The sequence below is a fragment of the Nomascus leucogenys genome, chromosome 1a (assembly GCF_006542625.1).
Source record: "Nomascus leucogenys isolate Asia chromosome 1a, Asia_NLE_v1, whole genome shotgun sequence".
Taxonomy (NCBI): Eukaryota; Metazoa; Chordata; class Mammalia; order Primates; family Hylobatidae; genus Nomascus; species Nomascus leucogenys.
In genome coordinates, this window is record NC_044381.1 from 88367479 (window position 1) to 88381624 (window position 14146).

At 42.1% G+C, this 14146-nt stretch overlaps 1 protein-coding gene and 1 pseudogene across 8 annotated transcripts in view; one reads left to right on the top strand and one right to left on the bottom strand.

Moving 5' to 3' along the window:
* Positions 1-50: 50 nt before the first annotated feature.
* The window catches only part of SIPA1L1 (signal induced proliferation associated 1 like 1), a 433967-nt gene continuing 419871 nt past the window's right edge, over positions 51-14146 (top strand). For 6 of the 8 annotated variants that reach the window (XM_030812855.1, XM_030812833.1, XM_030812849.1 and 3 more), the window contains exons 1-2: positions 68-137; positions 716-775. The gene's annotated coding sequence lies outside the window, so the exon portion shown is untranslated. Of the gene's footprint in view, positions 138-715; positions 776-14146 lie in introns of all 8 variants that reach the window. The other 2 variants (XM_030812823.1, XM_030812861.1) reach the window with 2 other exon arrangements.
* On the bottom strand, positions 9859-10531 carry LOC115835147 (annotated as a pseudogene).

A 14146-nucleotide genomic window follows, 5' to 3' on the forward strand; every position in this document is an offset into this window, starting at 1 on the left:
GGCGGGGAGGGGAAGGGCGAGTGAGGCACCGCCACTGCCGGCAACTTTGTGAGCGAGTTCAGTGCGTGCGTGAGCGAGTAAGCGAAAAGTCAGTGCGGCGTCGAGTTCCCGGCTGGAAGGTCCCCGGGGAGGGCCAGGTCTGAGCCCCAGAGGCCGCCCCCGTAGCCACTCCATCCCCTCCCGCCGCTGTGGCTGCCTCCCCATTTCCTCCCCCACCGGTCCTCGGGGCCTTCCCGCCCCCGTCGGCACTTACCTGTCCCCTCCCCCACGCGGTACGCACCTCCTCATTCCCCCCCAACCTCGCGCCCACCTCGGACCTTCGGAGCCCGAACCCCCGCACTTCCTTCCTGTACTGGCCGCCCCCTCAGCTCTTTCTCCTGGCGGGTGGGATGGGGGGCGCTGAGCCTCGGGGACGGCGCGAGCCGGGGGCCCGGGCGCCTAGACAATAGTTGATGCCCAAGGACGGGGCCACCTCCGCCTTCCCCTCCCCCGGGAGGTCGGCCCCCGCCTGCCGCCCGCCAGCCGCCCGCCAGCCTGCATTCCGGGTCCCCCTCGGAGCCAGGCTCGGGAATTGGGCTGATTCCACCCCCGCCTCCCTCGGGCCCCCCTCCGCTCTGCGCTCGGCGTCCTCCCTGGGCCGGCCTCGCCGCTCTCCGCAGAGGCGGCGGCGAGTGAGCGCGCGCCGGCCGTCTACACGGTTTCTCTTTCTCCCCAGGGAGAGCGCGCGGCGGACGCGCCCGGGACGCGCGGTGGCACCGGGAGGCCGGGCCGAGCGGTAAGTGGTCCCCGCGCCTGGGTCCTGGGGGGAGCGGGGGTGCAGGACCGCTGACAGCCCCCTGCCCTGTTTCTGGCCGGGGTTGGGGTCCAGGGCCCGGAGCAGGACCCCAGGAGGTCGGTTAAAGTTTGATTTTCGATTTGGTGGCTTGCTGGTATTGTAACCGGGCGGGGGCGAGTCCGGCTCCACCGCTCCCGGCGCGCGCGCACGCACCCCAGGACCCGAATCTGCACAACTACGGGGCAGGCGCCTCTGCGGGAGGCCAGGAGACCCGCGTCCCCGTCCGGGCGGTTGCGTTCACCCCGCTGAGCTGGTCGCCACCTGGCGACCCTTCCCCTCCAGTCACCTGGGTGAGCGCTTTGCAGCCTGAGCTGGAGTAGGCAGGCCGAGTTGGTTGAGTTGTGGGAAATGGAGACGAACAGCTCGGTGCCCGAGGGTGGTTAATTTCCCCTTTGGGGGTCTTGGGGACATGAAATTTTGGGATGCTCTAACCTGCTTTCCAGGGAGCGAGTAAACCGCGAAAGGGCTGGGAAGGCGGGAGGGTGCCGCAAAAAGAACTTTTCCTCCTTCGCCCCATCTGTTACCAGCTTCTCTCCTGACCTTAAAGGAAATTTCCGAGGCTCTTAAATCGCTCCACGGCATTTCTAGGTGGACCAGTAATCGTGTTGGACAGGTTGAAATTTCATCGCGGTTTGGAAAACAGAGAGACATGGGAAATGGCTCACTTCCAAGGAAGATGTTTAGCTAAATTGTTGGCATTCGTTTTCTAAGGGAAGCATTTGGGGATTGTTGGCTCCTAGACTACGTTTACCTTATAGATTTTATTTTTCCTGACGGGTAGTTTAGAGGCAGCATTCGCTGAAATGCATACTACCTGTGAAACGATCATGTTTCTAAACTGGAGCCAGCGATGTGATGCAAATTTCAGAGTAAAGGTGTCGACTTTCATGAGGTTCCAGGTCTATCTGGATGGACTGGGATTGGCGTTTCCTCTATAAAGCAAACCTTTCATGTTGAAACTCTGAGTCAGACTCTTAAAGCCATTGTTTTTATGCTGGTACTCTGTGGGAGTTAAGTGTCAACTTTCTCCTATTTTCTCCTATGGAGTATCCGTCCAAGGCAAAGATTCTCTGACTGAATCTTTTGGAAACCTGCAAGGTTAGATCATACTGAATTCTGCAGCCAGCTTAGTAACAATATTAATTTTCTATATAATCCTGATTTAACGACTTTCATTTTTCTCTTCGTTTTTTGAAAGCTGCAGTTAAGCTACCTTTACCAGGATTTAAAAAGAGGATAATATGGAACAGTGGTAATAACAGTAGGTCTCAGCTAATTTATTATGGCCACTGATGTGTCCAACTATTAGATGACATCTCAGTTATTAACTACAATATTAATATTAAAGCATTTTTCCCATGTAATCAATTATGCTAAAGCATTAACAATTAACAGTGCATTTAAAATGATGAGTGATTGTTTCCACATAAGTGGTTAGAGGCAAAATAAGAGATTTGGGGGATGAATGGCTTTATGTCTCTGACAACTAATTTTCTTATTAATGCTTAAGTAAAAGACTCTTGACTGTCATTTGATTTTTCTAGTTGACTGAGAGAACAAGTTTGGTGAGTGGCTTGAGACAGTCAGTAGGTGTTGCTGTTGTTAGCTTCTCTGCAGTTCCTGCTTCTGCTCCTCGAGTTTGAAATTGCAATTCTGGTACAGTGAACTTTTAAAATCTGAAGTATCAGTCAGTGATAGTTGTGATTTCATTGGAGGATTCTATGGCAAGGTTGACTTGAACTCCAGGTAATAATTGCAAAGCACCTCTCTGATATTTTGTATTGAGATTCATTTAACTCTTCGTTTGTCTCTGTCCTTACACTAGTATTTTCAGGCTTCTGCATTTGCTTTGCTTTTGCTTTGAAGTATGTGTGTAATTTTGGTATAGTGCCCCCACCTTGATTGTTTAGGAACTTTTAAAAAACACCTTCTAGTGAGTTTATTGAAGTCATAGATTGAGGATTGCTTGAGATTAGCAGTTTTGTAGACTTTGGGGGGATCTTGGTTGAGTTGTGATGTGTATATGTTCTATCTTAAGTTGGAATCTGAATTTTTAGATAAATGACTTTTTCTTTTTTTAAAAATCTCTTTGAGCTGTGAAATGGGAGCATGAGGAGAGCAGAAATGGTATGAGAGTGGAATTTGATGGAAAGTTTGTCATGAGCAATAATATGACTATGTGCCTCTTATCAGTCCTTACCATTGTATTATCATTGTTATTGGTCTGTATCAGTGGACAGATGAAGTATGAATATCCTGAAGATTTTTTGTTGACATCTCAGATTTAAGCCTTTTGGTTCACTGACCATATTAGATTTTCTCTATGAAAGACAAATAGACTCATTCCCATAATAAAGAACTAGAGCGCTGATAGAGCACACTTTTTTTCCCCCCCTTTGGATCAAATCATGGAAGTTCAAATCTGAAAATAAATTCAGAAATTTCTTTTTTTCCCCAAAGCATCCCTGTATTCCTAACCTTTTGAGTGGTGAGTCAAGCAATATTTATTGAGTGCCGCTATCTGGCAGGTGCACTTTTGGTTTCTGTGATTCCAGTGATGACCAAAAGAGTGTACCTGGCCGCATGGAACTTGTAGTCCAGTGGGACCATTTGTAGTAATATTTCCTGGCATGGAGTTATGGTACCTTGATGCCCCCATAAAGGTTATATGTAATAAGCAATTATTTTTGAATTTTAATATATTTTAACATTTTGAAATAATGTAGCCTAGTATTTGTCCTCAGAAGGTCTGGGTTTCAAATAGCTGCCCTGCCATTTTCGTCGTGAGATACTGAAAAATAATTGAACTTCTTTCTGAACTTTACTGTTGTTTCCTGCAGAGATGGGCTCAAGACTTGCTTCACAGATGAGCTACAAAAATTAATGAGAATATATGTATGAAAGTACTTTGTAAACTGTAAAGTCTTATTTGTAATAGGGTTTTCTTTTTGTTGGACAGATTAATGGATTGTTGGAACTAGGAGGGATTTTGACTCATTTGGCTCATGTTTCCCATTTTACATATGAGGAAACTGAAGCCCAGAAAGTTGAAGTGATTTGTTGAAGGTTAGAGAACTGGTTAATGACTAGGCAGTGATTGGAAGACAGGTGTCCATATTTAATTGTACTCGTTTATTTTCTTTTTTTTTCCTGCCTTAGAGCCTGTTACGTTAAAATTTTACTACTTTCTCCCCCTGCTTAAGAGTTCAGTATTTATTAAATATCCAAAATGAGGAGATGCAAAACTTAAGGAAACGAACGATCTGTGGTAAGGTTGTAAAGCTATGAAAACAACATTGGTAACTAAGCTTCATAGTTAAATGACAAAGTTATAGAAAAAGAAAATATGAGTTTAAGTTTCTACGTAGTAGAGCCTGTAGGCTTTCTTGTTTTGTTTCATTTTTAAAGAAATCTTTATTAGCTCAGAGCATAATGTACTCTTTAGCTCTTTAGAAAAGCTAAACTCAGTTTATTTTGGTTCATCTTTTTCGTCTCTTTTTAAACTCATTTCCATTTGCAGAAGAAATTAGGTGTACCATCCTTGTTTCTGGACCATGGCCAACTAAATTTTAGACCTTTTTTCTCAGCGACATGTAAGGGTAACCAGAGATTGGGGCTGGGGGTGTTAGGTGGAGAGATAAAGCAGGACATAAAACAGGAACATTTAGGAGCTTCCTGTTGAAAATGGGACTGATTTATGTTGTGCCACCCTACCTTCCAGTGGAGTAATCTGAGCCAGCAGAGGAGAAACTTCCCTGCTGGTTGGGTGAATGCCCTTGAGGTGAGGGGGTTTCCTTCTTCCGGGAGGGATAAGCATTGTGGTATTCTGCCGTTGCTCACACAGAGGTTTGGGTCTTATTCTACAGACAGACACAGTAAAATAAGAGTGTTCCACTATCCCTTGAGACTAATAATCCGACCTTCTATCTGCTGCACTTCCACTTTTTTGGTATGGGAAATAAATTGGCCTCATTGAATTTTTGCTTTTAGTTTTTTTCTATGCCTAGCTAATCAAAAACAAAAAACCCACATGCTTTGATGACACCTTGCTTTTCAAAGGTTATATTTAAGTTAATTATTCTTAGATGATAGCTCATTTTTTTTTTTTTCAGTAGACTGTTGATGAGCTCTGGAGTGAGTCTTAGAAGCATGGGAAAGATTTGTGGCTTCTGGGTCTTTTAGACATGGATGATTTGCATAAGGGACAGAGCAACCCGGTGGTTTGGTTTGTGATCATGAGGGTACAAAAAACCATCAGGGCAGATCTTTTAATGGTAGGTAATGTTCACCAGTCAACAACCGTTTTCTCCTTTTATTCTGGCCTGGAGAGAGTAAGATAACCCCATTTGCAAATAGAACAGAGTGTTTTCTTAAAAGGATAGAGAGATGACACCAAAATGACATGGAGGGATGTCAGGAGCTTCTTTAGCTGGCCCGTAGTAAGTAGTAGTGCATTGGTGGATGTGCCACAAAGTCAGGTGAAGCCATTTCTCTTTGCCTCTGGAGTCTGGGATGATAAATTTCAACCTGTAGATTTCCAGTTTGTTGCTTGTCATGTTGCACTAAATTCTCCCTCTAATTAGGATTTAGTATACCTAAGTTTAAATTGTGGGAAGCAGGCAATTACATAATGTTAGATTTCCCTTTTTCCAATTCAGGAGAGGCAGGAGAATGTGTGCTTGTTATGAATGCCAGCTCGGGGAGGGATAATTGCTGGTTCACACAAATTCGGGGGTCATTCAAAGGCAACTTGAGCAGAACTGACAGCCAATGCTGCTGCCATTGGATTCCTTTTTTCCTCTTTCCTCCCACAAAGCAGGTCTAGGTTAAATGAATTTCACAGATACGAAAGTTAATTGTGGTTATTTCTCTTCTCTTTCTACTTTTTCCGCAAAGCCTTTTACCAAAGCTATGAACAGGTATAGTCATTGATGGTTTTGTGGTTCAGCAACTTGCTTCTTTTTTTTTTTTTTTTTTGAGATAGAGTCTCGCTCTGTCACCCAGGCTGGAGTGCAGTGGCACGACCTCGGCTCACTACCACCTCTGCCTCCTGGGTTCAAGCGATTCTCCTGCCTCAGCCTCCCGAGTAGCTGGGATTATAGGCACGTGCCGCCACATGCGGCTAATTTTTATATTTTTAGTAGAGACAGGGTTTCGCCATGTTGGCCAGGCTGGTCTCAAACTCCTGACCTTAGGTGATCCGCCTGCCTCAGCCTCCCCAAGTGCTGGGATTACAGGCAGGAGCCACTGCGCCCCGCCATCTTGCTTCTTTTTATAATGAGTTCTGAACTGCTCAGAAAAAAGCTATTGAGAAAGAAAAGCAAAGGGCTGTGTGCCAAACGATCATGTTCCTATAATCAAGACTTGACTATGGTCAGTGTCTTTTACTCTGGCCTCCATGTTATCTTTCTATAATTCATTTTCTTCATGTTGTAAATTATTTATCTAGATAGGAAATCTAATTTTTTTTTTTTTTGTGAGGTGGAGTCTGTCACCCAGGCTGGTGTGCAGTGGCACGATCTCTGCTCACTGCAACCTCTGCCTCCTGAGTTCAAGCGATTCTCCTGCCTCAGCCTTCCAAGTAGCTGGGATTACAGGTGCCTGCCACCACAACCGGCTAATTTTTGTATTTTTAGTAGAGACAGGGTTTTGCCATGTTGGCCAGGCTGCTCTAGAGCTCCTAACTTCTAGGGATCCTCCCGCCTTGGCCTCCCAAAGTGCTGGTATTACAGATGTGAGCCATTGCGTCTGGCCTAATTTGGTATTTTTTGGGCTCATTGCCTTTCCTTTAATAGTCTCTAGCTCCCAGAATTGATTGAACCTTTGTTTTATTTTTTTTGAGACAGAGTTTTTGCTTTTGTCATGCAGGCTGGAGTGCAGTGGTGCGATCTCGACTCACTGCAACCCCTGGCTCCTGAGTTCAAGCGATTCTCCTGCAACAGCCTCCTGAGTAGCTGGAACTACAGGCACGTGCCACCACGCCCAGCTAATTTTTTGTATTTTTAGTAAAGATGGGGTTTCACCATTTTGGCCAGGCTGGTCTTGAACTCCTGACTTCAGGTGATCCACCCGCCTCGGCCTTCCAATGTGCTGGGATTACAGGCATGAGCGCCCGGCCTGAACCTCTATTTTTACATTTTTCAGTTGTTGATGCTCTCAGAGAAGCAGCTGCTAACTGGACTGTGGTATCCCTGCCTTCAGGAAGAGAGAGTCTGCTTATTAGGAGGTGCTTATAAGATATAGAAATATAAATTAATAGAATGTCCTAAAATTTTCACCAAATTTCACTTTTATTTCTTGCTTTGCCTGTATATACCTAGGAATAAAAATGGAGTCAGTTTTTTTCCATATTCTTGCAAGAAGCGTGGGGCTGTGGCTGTGAACCATACTGCTTGACTTTTAAAGACTTTTCAAAAACACATGTTCTTGAAATGTGGGTTAAATGTGTAGTTGATTTAACTCCTCCCTTTTCCCTAACCATACTTCTAGCGGCTCCACTGAAGACCTCAGAAGCTTCTGCCAGCATGCTTTCCCAGAGCCTAACTTCTTAGTAGCTGGTATTTGACATATGAAGAGAATGCTCTGTGTGCATATGTGTGCATGCTTGTGTGTTTGTTTGTGTAGTGGGGGGCAGGTTTGACTCCTAGCTCAGAATGTGCTCTTGTGAAACATGTTAGGAAGCCTGAATGTGGTTCCTAAACCATGTCTGTTTTCCAGTTTGAGAAATGCCTGTGGTTCTTCAAAGAGTCTCAGTGTTGTTTTATTTTTTAAATTAGGATCTTAATGATGATCCTTTATAAGAGGAAGCAAGGTATAGTAAATTGCATAACAAAATAATGTTTCAGCAGATAAATGGTAGGTTACAGAGAGCTGTAGGATTCACAGAAAAGGCTTATTAAAAGTTCAGGAACCTCAGCCTAATAATTGCTTTGGGCGAGATTGTTCTGAAGGCCATTTTCAAGGTGGTGGTTAAAAGTAGTGGTTTTCTGTGGTTTGGATGGGATGTGTGTTTGCGGAAGCAGTGAGTGCTTGGGTAGAGAATCACAGTGAACCTTGAGGCTTTTCTCTTGGGTGAGAATGCTAGATACTGAGGTTGATGGGTGATTTGAAGAAGCTCAGTAGGTGATTCTGTTATGCTTCTCCCCCACCCAGTTGAAAACACAGTGGCTTTTTTATAATTTTTAGATCTACGCTTGACAATAAGGTGAATGAGTAGTGGACTTAAACCAGAATGCAGCCAACTGGGGGTTGTAGAAACTTCATTTTGGATGGGTGAAAAGGAGAGCCTCTGGATCTTTTGTAGAGGCCCATTGATTCAAAAAGATAACTTGGAAGAACTCCTCAAATGACTGCCAACAGTTTAAAGGGTCAGGCTGCTTGGACTCCTGCAGTGGAGATGGGGCATGTACGTGCAATTTGATAATTGTATGTTGGCACTTCTTTTAAAAAATTGTGGTAAAAACACATAAAGTTGACCATTTCAACCATTTTTAAGTATATAGTTCAGTAGTATTAAGTATATTCACCTTGTTGTGAAACAGATTTCTAGGACTTTTTCATCTTGCGAATCTGAAACTCTGTAAGCATTAAACATTGGCCCCCATTTCCACCTCCCACAGACTCTGGCAACCATCATTCTTTCTGTTTCTATGAATCTGGCTACTTTAGGTAACCTCATATAAGTAGAATCATGCAGTATTTGTCTTTCTGTGACTGGATTATTTGACTTAGCATAAAATCCTCAAGGTTCATCAGTGTTGTAGCATGTGACAGGATTTCTGTCTTTTTAAAGGCTTTATAGTATTCCATCGTATGGGTATACCACATTTTGTTTATCCATTTATCTGTGGATAGATGTTTGGGTTACTTCTACCTTTTGGCAGTTGTGATTGTTGCTAGGAACGTGGGTGTGCAGGTATCTCTTCAAGACCCTGCTTTTAATTATTTTGTGTATATACCCAGAAGCGGGATTGCTGGATCATATGATAGTTTTATTTTTAATTTTTTGAAGAACGTCCCTACTGTTTTTCATAGTTGTACCATTTTACAATCTCATCAACAGTTCGTAAGGGTTCTAACTTCTCCACATCCTTACCAATACTTATTTTTTGCTTTTTTAGAAAATTAATTAATTAAAAAATTTTTCGAGACAGGGTCTCCCTCTGCCACTCAGGTTGGAGTGCAGTGGTGTGATCTCAGCTCATTGCAATGTCCGCCTCCCAGGCTCAGGCGATCCTCCTGCCTCTGCCTCTCGAGTAGCCGGGACTACTGGTGCACACCACCACACCCAGAGCTAATTAAAAAAACAGTTTAAATAGGAACCATCTTAATGGATGCAAGGTAGTATCTCATTATGGTTTTGATATGTGTTTCTCTGATGATTGATGAAGTTGATTGTATTTTCATATTCTTGTTGGCCATTTGTATATTATCTCTGCATACATGTCTGTTCAAGCCCTCTGCCCATTTTTAAATTGGGTTATTTGATTTTTTTTGTTGTTGAGTCCTAGGAGTTCTTTATATATTCTGGATATATATTTTTTTCTTCAGCATTGTGTTTTACTTTTTTGGGGAGAGGCTAGGAGGAGGAAGGGGTGAAAACAGGGTCTCATTGGAGTCTCCAAAATTGAAGATCTCTGGTAGTACAAGGATGGGATGAGATGGCCAGGCAAGTCAGATGGAAAATCCCCAAGATTCTTTTGGCTACTGATTTCTGTAATTAAAATATGACAGGTGGAAAGGACTAGTACATGGAATTCAATAAATGTCGGTTGTCTTTCCTAACTAGGTTCCTCACGGGCTAGGTTATCCCTAGATATCATCATCCTTCTCTGAATGAAGCTCACCTAGAAAACTAGGGAACTAAAAGTGCAATATAGTTTGGGTAATGCAGTTGGTTAGCTGTCTCCCCATCCTCCCAACTCCATTATTCCAAGGAGGGGCTGAAAGTAGAAGTGGCTCCCCTGAAATCTAGTTAGCATGTCGTGGGAGAGTCCACATGAAGGGCTGTGGGCTGTAACTCTCTAGTGCACAGTCCTCTCTTTTTGGTGATGATGATTGTAGGGAAAGAAGCAGACATGCATGCTGATTTCACAAGCTGTCTTCAGGATCTCAACAGCCTTGCTGTGCTCAATATCTTGGAAATCCACATCATTCACAGCTAGAACTTGGTCCCCATCCTGAAGCCCTGCTGTATGTGCATCAGAGTCAGGAATCACCTTGGAGATGAAGATGCCTAGCTGGGAGGCCTTTCCTCCTCAGATGTTAAATCCCAACTGAGCTCCAGGAGGCTTCTTCAGTGTGATGGTTTGGGATGGAAACTGGATCAGCTCATTGTTGTAGTCTGGGTGGGGTACCGTCTCATGAGGAGGAATCCATCCTGGAGGATTCTCATAGGCAGGCAGGAAAACCACTGGGTAGTCATCATAAGGAATCTGGCTGTCCATCTCGGGCAAGGCCCAGTGAGCAGTCCCTAGCGACCTCAGGCTTCATTCCATATTCTAGATAGTAACTCCTTATGAGATAGATTATTTGCAAATTTTTTTTCCACTCCAGGTTGCTTTTTTGCCCTGTTGATTGTATCCTTTGATGCACACAAATTTTTTAGTTTGAGGTAGTCCTGCTTGGCTAATTTTGCTTTTTGGCCATATCTAAGAAGTAACTGCCAAGTCCAAAGTAATGAAGCTTTTTCTTTATGTTTTCTTCCAGAAGTTTTATAATTTAGGTCTTTAGTCCATTTTGAGTTCATTTTTATGTATAATATAAGGGTCCAACTTTTATTCGTTTGCATGTGGGTATCTTATTTTTTCCAACACCATTTGTTGAGGAGACTGTCCTTTCCTTATTGAGTGGTCTTTGCACCCTTGCCAGAAATCATTTGACTATATATGTGGGTTTATTTCTGGGCTGTCTGTTCTATTCTGTTGGTCTCTTTGTCTGTTTTTATGCCATTATCACACTGTTTTGATTGGTAATATGTTCTGAAATCGGGAAGTGTAAATGGCACTTTTAAGTTATGCTATTCTGGATATTGAGTAATAAAGAAGTGACATTAAACAATTCAAAGAATTTTTCCTGTTTTTGAAGGATCGAGACACACTTAGAGAATGAGGTAAGATGATTTTAATGGCAGAATGTATGAGGCTACCAATTGGCAAGGAGCATAGTAAAAGCTGTGTGTCTAGCACTTCCGGTTTGCAAAATGCTTTCACAGATATAGAGTCCAGTGGCTTGGGAAAGCTTCAAAAAGGCAATGAATCTTGAATTATCACAACAGTCAGATGTGTACCTTAGTGGAATTCATACCCAACACTGTGTCAGTTGTATCACAGTGATACAGAGAAATTATTATAAGAACTGTCACTTGTGGTAATTTTTTCCTTGATGCTATGTTGTCTTTCCTTTTCCAATCCAGTAGTTTCAAATTTCCTATATCTGCTTGTTGAATAGCAGTGGGCCCCATATGAAGGTAGAATACTTAACCACAGCACTGTTTTATATTTTGGATGTGTTAAAAAACGAAAACAAAAAAAAAAAAAGAAAACTGATCTGTCTGGGCTGTATGGGATGAATTGAAGGCAAAAGATTGAAGCCATAACAGCAAATTTAGTGGCTGCTATAGTAACTAATTTCGGCTACTTAAGACATTTTCTCATCATCTTGATACAATGATGGGGATAATTTTGGTTGAGTATATTATTTGAAGGGACATTTGGTAGAATTTCCATGGAGGAAAAATGTAGTATGCTTGTATGTAATAGGCCTATCATAAAGATTTGTTTATTAGTGACCAAATGAATTTGTGTCTGCAAGATATTTGAATGGTGACCAAATGAATTTTTGTTTGCATAGGTGGGTCTCTAAGGAGTAATTTATTCACTTTTCCTGTAAGTGTTTATTGAATCCCATTATATGGCTGCTGCTGGTAAACAGGATACATGGTTCCTGTTCTTGTATAGCTGATACTCTTCTAGTGACTTATGTGGCCCTTGTCAATGTTCTGTTCCTCTCCTCTGGTTGGATTTTTCTTTTAGTCAAAGGCCACCTGTTTTGGTGCAAAGACAATTGCAGTTGTTTATGTTCCTATATTAAATATTTTTTATATATATAGAGAAATAAACATTAGTCAACTGCATTTTGGTTTCCAAGGAGATATATCTTGGCAAAATTTATTTTATCAAGTGCTTTTCTAAGAAAGAGAACCAAAGGAAACTGGCTGTAATGCCTTTTGGTTAAGATTTTCCTGAGGACCCAGATAGGGTTTTTAAATCTTGGTTTCTTCTACTCCTACACCCACTCCAAAAGAATCTGGAAAGCTAGTTATGACTAATCCTGGATTTGATATTGATTGTTGGAGCTTTGAAGAGTCACATAATGCTTCTGGGTCTTCATTCATTCATTCATTTCTTCATTCATTTAATAAGTCTTCATTGTTTACCTGTTATGTATCAAGTAATCCTTCTTGGTAAAAGGGAGAAAATTGAGGGTTGAATTCAGTTTTCTTTAAGACCTACTGTAAAAATTCTATAAATTTATTACTATGATTTAGTAAGATTTAGGCCTTTTTATAGGTAGTAGAAATATTTTTGAAAGAATTGAAGAAATTTAGAGTTTTTGTTTTTAACCCTAAAATATTTTAGTGAGAAGATTCTATAATGGTGGATAATTTTAGTGTTAGTTTCATTCTGATCTGAAACCAATCAACATTTAAACTCAGCTCAGAGTTTTTCTTTTTAATTTTGGTAGTAGACAATTCTGAATCTAGCCTTTCTGTTGTTACTGGTAACACCCTGGAAACTTGTTCCTGTTTCAGATGATTGGTATAATGTGTGTGTAGGAGATTTGGAAATGCTTGTTACCTCTTCTAGGTGCATGGTTCTGAATCTTTTAGACTGTGGTCATCTTGATGTGTAGTAGTCTTGGGATAATGGTAACGTCATGTCGCTGAATGCAGAACAGTCACACTGAAGATCTGAGTGCCATTACTGTGATAATTAAGCAGCTATTTGCTCATGCTGCCAAAAAAGTAATATTCAGATTTCCTAGTGTGAGATTGCAGGGCTTTATAAAGTGATATTTTCGTTTTAACTTGTTGGAAATTCAACATAGTATTGACTATACATGAAAAGATTCAGTTATGCAAAGTAAAATGTAAGAATTTCCTCCCATGTGGATTGTTGCTTTTCGTAAATCTGGTTTCAGTGTTACCAAAGAACAGTGGAAGATTGTTCTAGTCCTGACTTTACTACATACTAGTTTAGTAAATCATTATGTACTTTCTAGATGGCAGATACGTTCTCATCCTAGGGATACATCAGTGAACAACTTTGAGTGAGATGGGAAGCCACTGAAGGATTCTGTACAAAGGGTTTTGGTCTGACATCTTTAAAGAGTGACACTGTGTTGTGTAGGGGAATAGAATGGGGAGGAGTGCAAAGGTGGAAATAGTGGGGTGTTAGAGGTTTCTAGCAATGCTTTATAGGTGGGATATGATAGCAGCTGTGGAGGTGATGAGAAGTGAGTGGTTTCTGGATATATCTCAGATGGGGCTAAAATGATTCACTGGTGGGTGAGATGATGTGGAGTGTGAGAAAGTGTACTCAAGGATGACACCGAGGTGTTTAGCCTGAGCAGCTGGAATAATGGGGGTGCCATTTATTGAAATGGAGATGCCTGGAGGAGCAAGTTTGGGTGTGGTATTAAGAGTTGATCTGTACATGTTGGGTATGAGATGCAAGTTGACTTGCCAAGTGGAGCAGTCAGGTAGGCAGCTGGGCAGGTCTGTCAGTCTTCATGAGCTTTAGTTTTCTCATCTGTGAAATGGGGAAAGTGTCTGCCCTTCTCAGAATTCTTGAGATCAAATGAGAAAAAAAAAGTTAAAACTTGTAAAGCTGCGTCTTGTATTATTTCTGGAAAGTAGAATGGCTACCATCTTGTGTCCTTTGTGGTCTCTTTTGCACTATTTAACTCATAGGCCACATTGTATTGTGGAAAGTTAGCATATGCCCTCCAAAGCCTGGTTTCTTTCCCAGTAGATGTGAAAGCTTTCTCTTTGATCCCTCCTGCAATTCCTGGGTAGCTTCTGGGAGAACTTGGTATGTATGTATTTCAGTTATCTCCAGGGTGTCAGAGGGCTTCATTTTGTGTAGAGCCACTACTTGAGAGTGTGGTACCAGACTTGCCTCTTAATAAACATAGCTTTGGGCCAAAGTAATTTATTTAGGTGGGAGGGTATTGTAGTAGAAAAATGGCTCTTATCTTTCTCAAATTCTTTATTTTAGGCTTTTCCCATAACTTGAATCTATTAACAGA